General features: G+C 33.8%; 2 long non-coding RNA genes across 2 annotated transcripts; both read right to left on the minus strand.

The window, feature by feature from the left end:
• Window positions 1-2,702: 2,702 nt before the first annotated feature.
• Window positions 2,703-3,972, minus strand: LOC128214902 (uncharacterized). The gene is made up of 3 exons (XR_008257994.1): window positions 3,893-3,972; window positions 3,121-3,248; window positions 2,703-2,814 (listed from the first exon to the last, which is right to left on the minus strand). It is a non-coding gene; the product is annotated as an uncharacterized LOC128214902 (long non-coding RNA).
• A 9-nt stretch (window positions 3,973-3,981) lies between these two features.
• On the minus strand, window positions 3,982-6,908 carry LOC128214901 (uncharacterized). The gene is made up of 4 exons (XR_008257993.1): window positions 6,802-6,908; window positions 6,030-6,157; window positions 5,610-5,723; window positions 3,982-3,998 (listed from the first exon to the last, which is right to left on the minus strand). It is a non-coding gene; the product is annotated as an uncharacterized LOC128214901 (long non-coding RNA).
• Between the last annotated feature and the right edge of the window lie 5,609 nt (window positions 6,909-12,517).

The raw sequence follows: 12,517 nt of genomic DNA on the forward strand, positions 1-12,517 counted from the left end.
GCAGCAAAATTCTAGAAACGCGGCGCTCTAAGCTAGTTTACTATTGCCTAGGATTGGGTTATGTGTTGTTCCGTACAAAAAACTTAGACAACGCACCACCGTAGTCGTAATGTGATATGAAAAGATGGACATTTTATGAATAGAGTTGTCAAGATAAAACCCAATCACAAATAATTTCACTATATTTATTCAGCTCTGACAAGGTCGGTTAACAAGTAAATGACCGTTGAAGAGACGGCTTCTTGCTGAACATCAAGGCCATTACTCCTTCACAAAAGGACATTCTGAAAGACAAATAAAATCCAAATTAATTAAAATATCTATAATGTTATAATAAATATAACTTCCGAATGAGAAATATTTTAATTTGACATATATCTTTTGTACCGGAAATGGGTAAAGTAATGGTATGCCCTTCGGTTAATTTCATTCGGAAGTCTTCGGCCATTTTTATCGAAAACAACCTCGGATGTATACCGGTACATCAGTAGAAGTAGATTGTTAAATTTTGAATTATATTATTAATAAAGTATTTTAACTTGTATTCGTAGATATAAATTTGAATTGGTTGCCAGTAAAGTATATTTTTGCAAAGATAATTAAGATTCCAAAGAGTTAAGTCATTGACTTTAACTGCTAAATTGAAATAACCATATACGTCCGAGGTTGTTTTCGATAAAAATGGCCGAGGAGTTCCAAATGCGTTCAATTTATATCATGATGATTGCGACGGATATAATTTAACTTTATCAAAATGGATTAAATGATATATCCAGTATCATATGTGCGTAACGAGAGGTCTTATTTATCGATATGTTTATGCTTACAAATATAATACATAATTCATAAATGACAATTGAAATTATAATTTTGTAAATATAATGTATAATAAAGTATATCGGAATACTGTATTTACTCTAATCAATCAAAACAGTCATGCAAACTGCCTTATGATTATTTAATGAAGCCATTTAGAGAAAAAAGTGAGGTCTGTTAGTAACGCGTTTGTTTGCAAGTAAACTCTCTATAAACATACTTAATAATAATGCGTTTTCCTCGAACTCATTAGTATAATATACTTATTGAATGAGGTTTGTGTCAACAAGGAAATCGAGCCAAGCGAATACGAGCCAATCGGGTTAGACTGTACATAATATCCTGATAAATAAATACCAATGTTACAATTGTAGCCTCCTTGCTTGACACTGTTTGGCTAACCAATGAAAGTAAACGTTACCCAATTTACATTCAATATTAGTCATGCAATAGTTCTGTCATAGGTGTAGGGATAATGAAATTACCTGGCCCTTTCCAGTACCACTCCCATCCCAGACTGTCATTATTGACAAACCGTTCTCCGATGGAGCTCAGCGACTTTTTCTCAATGGCCGTCCAGTCGGTGTTGGTGAAATGGCGTGAGACCACAGTTATTTTTACTATATGTTTCATATAGACACTAACCTGGCTTTTGACTTTATACACACCCCAATTGAAAAACAAGGACATGGCATCTCTAGAACAATTCAAGACACAAAATATAATCACAAGAAAACACCATGTTGACCATTGACCCGACTGTCAAAATTGAGTTCAAATACATAACCCTTCCGCCAGGGAGTCAATCGGCTACAAACAACTAATTTTCAGACTTCCACAAGCTATGATTTTTCCAATATTTACATTGAAAACTATCAATTTCTGCAATAGAGTGTCAAATTCAGTCAAGTTCTCTGCAAAAAGAACATTTTTTGCTTCTTTTTCATTCAATTTTAATAAAATATTGATACTTGAACACAAGCACTCTTTGTTTCTGTATTCACATCCGGATCTTGGTCAACGGGGGGCAGATAACTGTGGTCTTGAGCCTATTTAAGCAACATTTTTTCAGAAACAGACTTCAAAACTCCTATAGTTCAGCTTCAGGCTATATGCAACACATACTGAAAGTTTGGCAATGATATATCAAACACTAAATGAATGAGACAAGTATTAGCACCTGTGGTATTTTCATAAAAAGCAGAAACAGCCATTTCCCTCAAATGTTAAGCCGCAAACCTTTGAAGAGCCATTATTTCCTTATGCATTGGAATAATTTGACCAAGTAAAGTTTTCCTTGTAGCTTTTAATGGTGTCTATAGAACAGCACCACAAAACTGGCCTGCCTACTCTTTTAAGATTTTTTCTAAGCAAAATAAGGTTTTTCCACTTCATCGGCTTAGTGTTTTATATAAAAAATGACATAGAGCCCAACTGAAATGCCTCAACTTGTCAAAATTTTGCTTTTCTGGTCCACTTATATACAAAGGTAACAGAACTGTTCAGTTTAACACAAGAAATTTAGTGATAATGTGTTAATAGACAGTCTAAACAACACTATATGCCAAATTGTTGGCTTCCGGGACAAATGGCGCAACAAAGGAAATGGCAAAAAACACACCAAAACTTAAAGATTCATGACAACTGCTAGTGTTTTCATGTATGAGGTGGCTACATGATGTAGAAAATGCAGAGATAGCATTATTATGCCCATTTTTAAAAAAAAATTACTTTAAGAATCTGTTTTGAAGGCTAGATTTGGCATTAAATTCAGAGTACAGCACTTCACTATTGTCTATAAGATGCTTATTTACACCTGATTTGCTATAAATCTCACTCATTGGAATCATTTACACACAAACAAGCACTACAGAGTTGACTAACATCTTCATTCTTCTGAAATATTGGATTCAGAGCTGCATCTCCTGGATTCAGATTGCAGGACTACCGCCTGGGGAAAAGGCCGCAGCTAACTGGAGCTTATTGGCACATCATGATCTGCAAGCAAGACACAAAAGCAATGTTTTACACAAATAAAACTATCTGCCACTACTGTTAAAGTTTGAAAAAGGCCTGTAAACACTCATTTGAGGCATACACAACCTTTAATATAGTCATAAATGTGATAAATATGCAGAAAAGTTCATGAATTCAAAGATTTTCAGGACAAATTTAATAGAATATATAGTCTTTTGGACATTTTGCAATCAGTTTTTAACAACTCAAAGGTAAACCTCATCTTATTGAGTACCCAGATGCATTTTGCAAGCATTCAAACCAGACATGCTTAGAATTTCTTCTTACTTGGAGATGGTATTCCTTTCTTGAAAATCCTTGCCGAGAGCCGGTATGGAAAACCACAGAGACCACAGTTTTACCAGCACTGGTTCTTGTCCTTGAAAATTCCTCTGTGGCTACAGCAACCAGGCTGGCTATTAAAATAAGCAATAAATTAGGGTTTTTAAAACATTTATACTGTATTAAGGTTGTGTTTTTTAATGCATTAAGGGAAAAGGCTCTATTCTTTATGTAAGCTGCTCACTTTTTATTTATTTTGCCTTGAGAAATGTCAAGTTTTTCAATGAATAAATTGAATAAATGAATGAATTAATGAATATATATGAATGATTGATAGAATGAATTAATGAATTAATGAAAGGTGGCATTATTTCTTTAAAATTGGGATCTCATTGTGTTGCTGTGATTGTTAAAGTATATGTTTTCTTGTCCATAAGCTGAAAATCATATGCACACTAAATAAAACATCATTCTGCATCCTATGTGCAGTAAGTTTTGTTTAATTGCTTATAGAATTTGCAATTATTGTAATGTTTGCTTAAAAGAGCAAACAAAATGTGTGAATAGATGCACAATACAGACCAAAGACTGATACAAGTCAGCAGTTTCATTAGAAAATAATATTATTATCAAAGCCACATCAGAAATGATTGACAACATGAAAGAAATTCATTTAGGAATGGAACAAACAGTCTCAATGGGCTTTTATGACCAAACTGTCTCACTTTGTACTTCAGTTTGGATACCATTTTCTAATATATTATCTTGAAGTACTTACAAATTACAGCATGTTGGCAAACACCAAGTACAGCTTGGCCTCTGGTGGGCAGCTTGGTGGGGGGGGGGGGGGGTCTTCAACAGACAGTTTCTCCTGGGTCTGCTTCCTATGTTAAAAAAATCCCTCCATTTATACTTTGGAATTGAAAGTGAGGCTTTCATTCATTAGTTACCATCATTTGGAACTATTTCCAAACATTAAATTGAAAGTGAAAGTAGTTTTTTTTAAAAATGTCAAAAATATTTAAGAAAATTATATATCATTAATTTATATTATGTAATATAAGATTTTCACATTTCATACTCAAACACCAATATTCTATGGCTAAGCACTGTCAACTGGCCAAATTTCAACCAGATAGCTGTATAAATTAAGAATTTATAACAATTTAAAATAGGCCACCCCTCCAAAAGCTTCCTCTATATCAGGCGTGAGACCACAGTTATTTTTACTATATGTTTCATATAGACACTAACCTGGCTTTTGACTTTATACACACCCCAATTGAAAAACAAGGACATGGCATCTCTAGAACAATTCAAGACACAAAATATAATCACAAGAAAACACCATGTTGACCATTGACCCGACTGTCAAAATTGAGTTCAAATACATAACCCTTCCGCCAGGGAGTCAATCGGCTACAAACAACTAATTTTCAGACTTCCACAAGCTATGATTTTTCCAATATTTACATTGAAAACTATCAATTTCTGCAATAGAGTGTCAAATTCAGTCAAGTTCTCTGCAAAAAGAACATTTTTTGCTTCTTTTTCATTCAATTTTAATAAAATATTGATACTTGAACACAAGCACTCTTTGTTTCTGTATTCACATCCGGATCTTGGTCAACGGGGGGCAGATAACTGTGGTCTTGAGCCTATTTAAGCAACATTTTTTCAGAAACAGACTTCAAAACTCCTATAGTTCAGCTTCAGGCTATATGCAACACATACTGAAAGTTTGGCAATGATATATCAAACACTGAAATGAATGAGACAAGTATTAGCACCTGTGGTATTTTCATAAAAAGCAGAAACAGCCATTTCCCTCAAATGTTAAGCCGCAAACCTTTGAAGAGCCATTATTTCCTTATGCATTGGAATAATTTGACCAAGTAAAGTTTTCCTTGTAGCTTTTAATGGTGTCTATAGAACAGCACCACAAAACTGGCCTGCCTACTCTTTTAAGATTTTTTCTTAAGCAAAATAAGGTTTTTCCACTTCATCGGCTTAGTGTTTTATATAAAAAATGACATAGAGCCCAACTGAAATGCCTCAACTTGTCAAAATTTTGCTTTTCTGGTCCACTTATATACAAAGGTAACAGAACTGTTCAGTTTAACACAAGAAATTTAGTGATAATGTGTTAATAGACAGTCTAAACAACACTATATGCCAAATTGTTGGCTTCCGGGACAAATGGCGCAACAAAGGAAATGGCAAAAAACACACCAAAACTTAAAGATTCATGACAACTGCTAGTGTTTTCATGTATGAGGTGGCTACATGATGTAGAAAATGCAGAGATAGCATTATTATGCCCATTTTTAAAAAAAAATTACTTTAAGAATCTGTTTTGAAGGCTAGATTTGGCATTAAATTCAGAGTACAGCACTTCACTATTGTCTATAAGATGCTTATTTACACCTGATTTGCTATAAATCTCACTCATTGGAATCATTTACACACAAACAAGCACTACAGAGTTGACTAACATCTTCATTCTTCTGAAATATTGGATTCAGAGCTGCATCTCCTGGATTCAGATTGCAGGACTACCGCCTGGGGAAAAGGCCGCAGCTAACTGGAGCTTATTGGCACATCATGATCTGCAAGCAAGACACAAAAGCAATGTTTTACACAAATAAAACTATCTGCCACTACTGTTAAAGTTTGAAAAAGGCCTGTAAACACTCATTTGAGGCATACACAACCTTTAATATAGTCATAAATGTGATAAATATGCAGAAAAGTTCATGAATTCAAAGATTTTCAGGACAAATTTAATAGAATATATAGTCTTTTGGACATTTTGCAATCAGTTTTTAACAACTCAAAGGTAAACCTCATCTTATTGAGTACCCAGATGCATTTTGCAAGCATTCAAACCAGACATGCTTAGAATTTCTTCTTACTTGGAGATGGTATTCCTTTCTTGAAAATCCTTGCCGAGAGCCGGTATGGAAAACCACAGAGACCACAGTTTTACCAGCACTGGTTCTTGTCCTTGAAAATTCCTCTGTGGCTACAGCAACCAGGCTGGCTATTAAAATAAGCAATAAATTAGGGTTTTTAAAACATTTATACTGTATTAAGGTTGTGTTTTTTAATGCATTAAGGGAAAAGGCTCTATTCTTTATGTAAGCTGCTCACTTTTTATTTATTTTGCCTTGAGAAATGTCAAGTTTTTCAATGAATAAATTGAATAAATGAATGAATTAATGAATATATATGAATGATTGATAGAATGAATTAATGAATTAATGAAAGGTGGCATTATTTCTTTAAAATTGGGATCTCATTGTGTTGCTGTGATTGTTAAAGTATATGTTTTCTTGTCCATAAGCTGAAAATCATATGCACACTAAATAAAACATCATTCTGCATCCTATGTGCAGTAAGTTTTGTTTAATTGCTTATAGAATTTGCAATTATTGTAATGTTTGCTTAAAAGAGCAAACAAAATGTGTGAATAGATGCACAATACAGACCAAAGACTGATACAAGTCAGCAGTTTCATTAGAAAATAATATTATTATCAAAGCCACATCAGAAATGATTGACAACATGAAAGAAATTCATTTAGGAATGGAACAAACAGTCTCAATGGGCTTTTATGACCAAACTGTCTCACTTTGTACTTCAGTTTGGATACCATTTTCTAATATATTATCTTGAAGTACTTACAAATTACAGCATGTTGGCAAACACCAAGTACAGCTTGGCCTCTGGTGGGCAGCTTGGTGGGGGGTGGGGGGGGGTCTTCAACAGACAGTTTCTCCTGGGTCTGCTTCCTATGTTAAAAAAATCCCTCCATTTATACTTTGGAATTGAAAGTGAGGCTTTCATTCATTAGTTACCATCATTTGGAACTATTTACAAACATTAAATTGAAAGTGAAAGTAGTTTTTTTTAAAAATGTCAAAAATATTTAAGAAAATTATATATCATTAATTTATATTATGTAATATAAGATTTTCACATTTCATACTCAAACACCAATATTCTATGGCTAAGCACTGTCAACTGGCCAAATTTCAACCAGATAGCTGTATAAATTAAGAATTTATAACAATTTAAAATAGGCCACCCCTCCAAAAGCTTCCTCTATATCAGGCGTGAGACCACAGTTATTTTTACTATATGTTTCATATAGACACTAACCTGGCTTTTGACTTTATACACACCCCAATTGAAAAACAAGGACATGGCATCTCTAGAACAATTCAAGACACAAAATATAATCACAAGAAAACACCATGTTGACCATTGACCCGACTGTCAAAATTGAGTTCAAATACATAACCCTTCCGCCAGGGAGTCAATCGGCTACAAACAACTAATTTTCAGACTTCCACAAGCTATGATTTTTCCAATATTTACATTGAAAACTATCAATTTCTGCAATAGAGTGTCAAATTCAGTCAAGTTCTCTGCAAAAAGAACATTTTTTGCTTCTTTTTCATTCAATTTTAATAAAATATTGATACTTGAACACAAGCACTCTTTGTTTCTGTATTCACATCCGGATCTTGGTCAACGGGGGGCAGATAACTGTGGTCTTGAGCCATATGTGAGAAACTATTGCGCTTAATTATACAATCATACGGTAGTCTTAAATGCGTTGTTCACACAAACGGGAGTACATTAATGTTAAACGCTCAGTTCGACAGGGAGTAGTTTTGTCAACTGCTTTCTATTTAGTATACATCAATCAAAATCTCGTGACACGTGCATGAGAGCAGTAACTACGAAAGTACTGTTATGACAGTCAAGGCAGGTAACCCATCCTTCGCGAGCGATATAGCGCTGATTGCATTAACCCCCCTTTACCTCCAGAATTTAATAGATATTGTGTACGTTTATTGCAAAGACTGGAAAAAGCCACATTGTTTGATTTGGCTACGTTAATATCCAGTTTTTTTCAAGTAAAAGGACGATACCACTTGTAGGAATCCTTTATAGAGACATATGTATAAAATAATCAGATAATGTAAACCACTTGGGTATTAGACAGGATTCCAATTTAAAATTTTCGTTAAGAATTCAGGAAAGACTGTAAAAGGCTAAACAAGCTTTTTTTCTATGTCTGCACACGGTGTCCACCACTTTAGTGTGAACCCTTTAGATAGCGCTGATCGTTACAAGAAAGTAATCAAGCCTTTAGCTCTGTTTTGTTGTTAAACATGGTGTAACCTAACTACGCATAGCTTGTAAACTATTGACAAATTCCAGCATTTCATTGTTAAAAAATACAGGTTTTTCATATTTCAACAAGATATGTGGGAAGCAATAGTTGGACTGCAAAAGCTTACCTGCGATGTGATTATTTTAAAAAAAACTTGTACATGTATATTAAGTCTTGATTATAAAAGTACATGTCGGAGTAATTTTATACGCAGATATCTGTCATTCATAACCCAGTAACACTACCATAAAGTACGGTTTTATTCCAGATATTTGTAACACACTCTGTAAATATGATTTTCATTCTGTTATTAACACTGTTTAGTAGATCCGACAGGACTGGTTGATCAGTAGCCCTCCGACATCATCTTCTTCATCTGCTACGACACAAAAACAATTGTTGGAAACAAGTGCCCACAAGTTGAGGTCCTTTTGGCAGTGTTGGTATGGACATTTATGGCATACACATGCATGACATATGGTGATATAATAGAGGATTTTGATAAATTGAACGAAAAAAATCAGAACTACAGGTTTGGTCATTTATCAACAACGAAAATATTGGCAACTTAGTGATAGCTTTTCAAATAAGCTTACCGAACTTTGTAAAGAATGTTTACAATTGAATTTGTAACTAAAGGGTCAAATGATGGACTATGGCACAACACAGACATCCGACGTGGAAGTCGCCAACGTGCTAGTCATATACAAAAAGCAATACATTCGTGAAAACAAACCTATAAGCATTTTACGAATACATTTACAAAGAGTAGTTAAAAACGTTATATATTTTACAACGATTGTTCATTCTTCATAAGGGACTGTGCTGGCCAACTCTTTCAGAAAGACGATTCAATCACAAACTATGTCTCTTCTATAAAATGGACAACGACCTTGTACCTGAGTATTTATCATCCCTTACACCCCAAACTGTTGGTTCTCAGCATTATCCACTACGCAATGCATCTAATACAAGAACGGTTATGTCACGTACTAGTTCTTTCTTTTTCTCGTTCCTACCTTCTTCTGTATGTGCATGGAATGAACTTTCTCGGGATGTGCGGGACAGCCCTTCTATTGGTTCTTTCAAGAGATCTATTTCTAATTAATCTTCAGTCTGCCCTCCATACTATTACAACGGTAGCCGTCGCTTGCAGGTATTCCACACTCGACTGCGTACTAGTTGTAGTGCCCTTAACTATCACCTGTTTTGCAAAAACGCAATAATTTCCGCTCTATGCGAATGTGGGGAAATTGAAAGTAGCACTCACTTCTTCCTGCATTGTCCCTTATTATATATTCGACAAACTATAATTCGTAATATATCAAGAATCACACGTGTTGACATTGATATCATTATCAATGGTGAACCCACCCTTAACAACGAGAGCAACTCATAAATCTTCAGTTCTGTTCATATATATATGTATATATATATATATATATATATATATAGAGAGAGAGAGAGAGAGAGAGAGGGGGGGGGGGAGAGAGAGAGAGAGAGATATGTTGAATAAAATATGTTTAAATCAACGATTGTGAAGAAAGCTATGATAGCTTATAATAAGTCACTCTCGTTGGCACGATGTTGCGCGAGAGTGTGGTCTTGTGTTGTGGGGGAAACCGGAGATCCCGGAGAAAACCCACTTGTCCGCCTTGGTGACCACTAACCAAACTCACATATATATGCATTTTCATGCAAAACAGACAGCATTTAACATACCAAAAATTACAAATATCAAAATTATAAGAATTGATATGAATGTCATTATATGTGATTATACCTTTTAAATGCATATACATATACATAACCATAAACGCACGCATACACATATATAAATATACACAAACTTATTATGGATATATTGCAATATTTCTGAGTTCTTGCATATAACATACTCAGCTTTTTGAAAAGTTTCATTTTCTGTATTGATCAACTCAACTAATTATACCTAATAAGATGTATATACTACCTATTCTAAAAGTAAGTGGTATTTTAAAGAACAAACAGTGCATGTACGATTTAGGGGCGTCGATTGCGGTCTACTCCATCGGTCCGTTATAAGCTGCAGTTTGGACACCGACATTCTAAATTTAATAATATTTATTTTTTTGAGATATGGTTGAACTCTAAATCCTAACACATTTTGTAAAATCTAGCCCTTCTGGACATGTTTAATCTACTTTGCCAATCTGGAATGAAATTATCGTTTAACCTTTGTTTCACTAGACACAAAACTATCTAACAGTTCCAATTTCTTGATAAAACCAGGCATCATATGATCATAGACTACAAAGAATGTATTAGGTTATATTATTTAATATATTTTGATAATTAAATCTGTCGCATTCATCGTGATGTGATTAACTGAAGAGCATACCTTTACGTCATTTATTTCCCGCCCCAAAAAGTGTTTTGTTATATTAAAATTATTTCTAAATCGGAGGTTATACATGTTTATTATCTAATTGAACTAGTTTGGTTTGTATTTTTCTTTCAGAATGTCCTTTTTTGAGGGAGTAATGACCTTGATGTTCAGCAAGAAGCCGTCTCTTCAACGGTCATTTACTTGTTAACCGACCTTGTCAGAGCTGAATAAGTAGAGTGAAGTTATTTGTGAGTTGTTTTTACTTGACCACTCTTTTCACTCCGTTAACGAAACGGTTATTTTCAAAATGGCAACGTCATTGAATCCATCATACGAGACAATCGGCGACAGTCAAATTATAAACTGTTAAGCGCGCCTAGGGAAGATCATCATAAATACACTTTCCCTGTTAGGTTGTGGTTAGAGTGAGCTTGTGGACACAAACTGGTTTAAACCTCCAGTAAATTTACATTTTACTGACCGTTGCAAGGCGGTACCTAACAAACCTTGATAAACATACCTAGTTTTGGATATATAGTATGTATGCACTGCTTGTGGAGTTTTGTGCTATTCTTCCATGTTTCTTGTTTGTGATTTTATGTTCTATGTCTTTGGCGTTTACCCAGTGCCATTAAACCGGGTTTATGTTTAAACCTTTTGCTACTGAGCTTTTTTAGTAGCTGTTCGCATAAATATTGTACCTATCTAATGGGTTTCGTACATAGCAATGTTTTCCATATTCAAGTATACATGATACTAAGTTGCACGTTATTTTATTGACAGTTCAGATTAATAAATTGTACTGAAATTATATTTACACAGGACATACGATAATACAAGACAGGGAGGACGTTGATGTTGATTAGTTAACTATTGTAAATACATTAATTTCATTTCTGATCGTAATCAGTGTTTGTTAAGTATTCAATGTACTTCTAGAAAAAATATGGTTCTATATCATTTAATTTTCTTCTAAAATATTAAATTATGCAAAGCGGGGGTTACTTTTAAACGGTTGAAAGACGCACACTGGGTATCGGTACATGCATCGATATGCATCTTCTGTGCTCCAGGTAATTTACTTGCAGGGCCAAAACCATGGGGTAAGGCACTTGTAAAACATTTTCTTCAAGACTTGGGCAATCGGAAACCATGCCAAATCAGAAGGTCACTTGTTATGTCAGGCCGCAGAATATTTCCAGCAATCATGAGGGGAGAGAGACGATATAGAGCGCTCTTTCTCAAGACAATAAAATCCGTTGTGGTTAATAACCGGATTTTTTTTAGTTAGTATTAATATATTGTCGAATCAATATATGTATTCGGCTGCAAACAAAACATTGCATTAAGGGGTCACGGGGATGAAAAGGGGAACTTTGTTGCCTTACTTAAAGCAAAGCAAGACGCCGTTCTAAGAGAACACATTGATCGTACTGACCCGAGATTCAATAATAAATAAATAAAAAAAAAAATAAAAAATAATAATAATCATAATAATAATAATAATAATAATTATTATTATTATTATTATTATTATTATTATTATTATTATTATTATTATTATTATTATTGCAAAAATAAAACATGACAATGAATAATAATATTAATAAAATAATAATAATAATAATAATATAATGATGATGATGTTAATGTTAAACCAGATTATAGAGGCACAAAGTTAAGAGGTAAATACATAGTTTTATATTTGTGTTTGATAATTAATATAAACAACGAATGACTTTCTGTATAATAATTTAAAAACAAATACAAAATGAAAATTGGTGCTTTGTTAGCAGATAAATATGTCCTTTAAATAATTTTGTTTTCTAATTAAAATCCGAAAGAGT

The sequence above is a fragment of the Mya arenaria genome, chromosome 13 (assembly GCF_026914265.1).
Source record: "Mya arenaria isolate MELC-2E11 chromosome 13, ASM2691426v1".
Lineage (NCBI taxonomy): Eukaryota > Metazoa > Mollusca > Bivalvia > Myida > Myidae > Mya > Mya arenaria.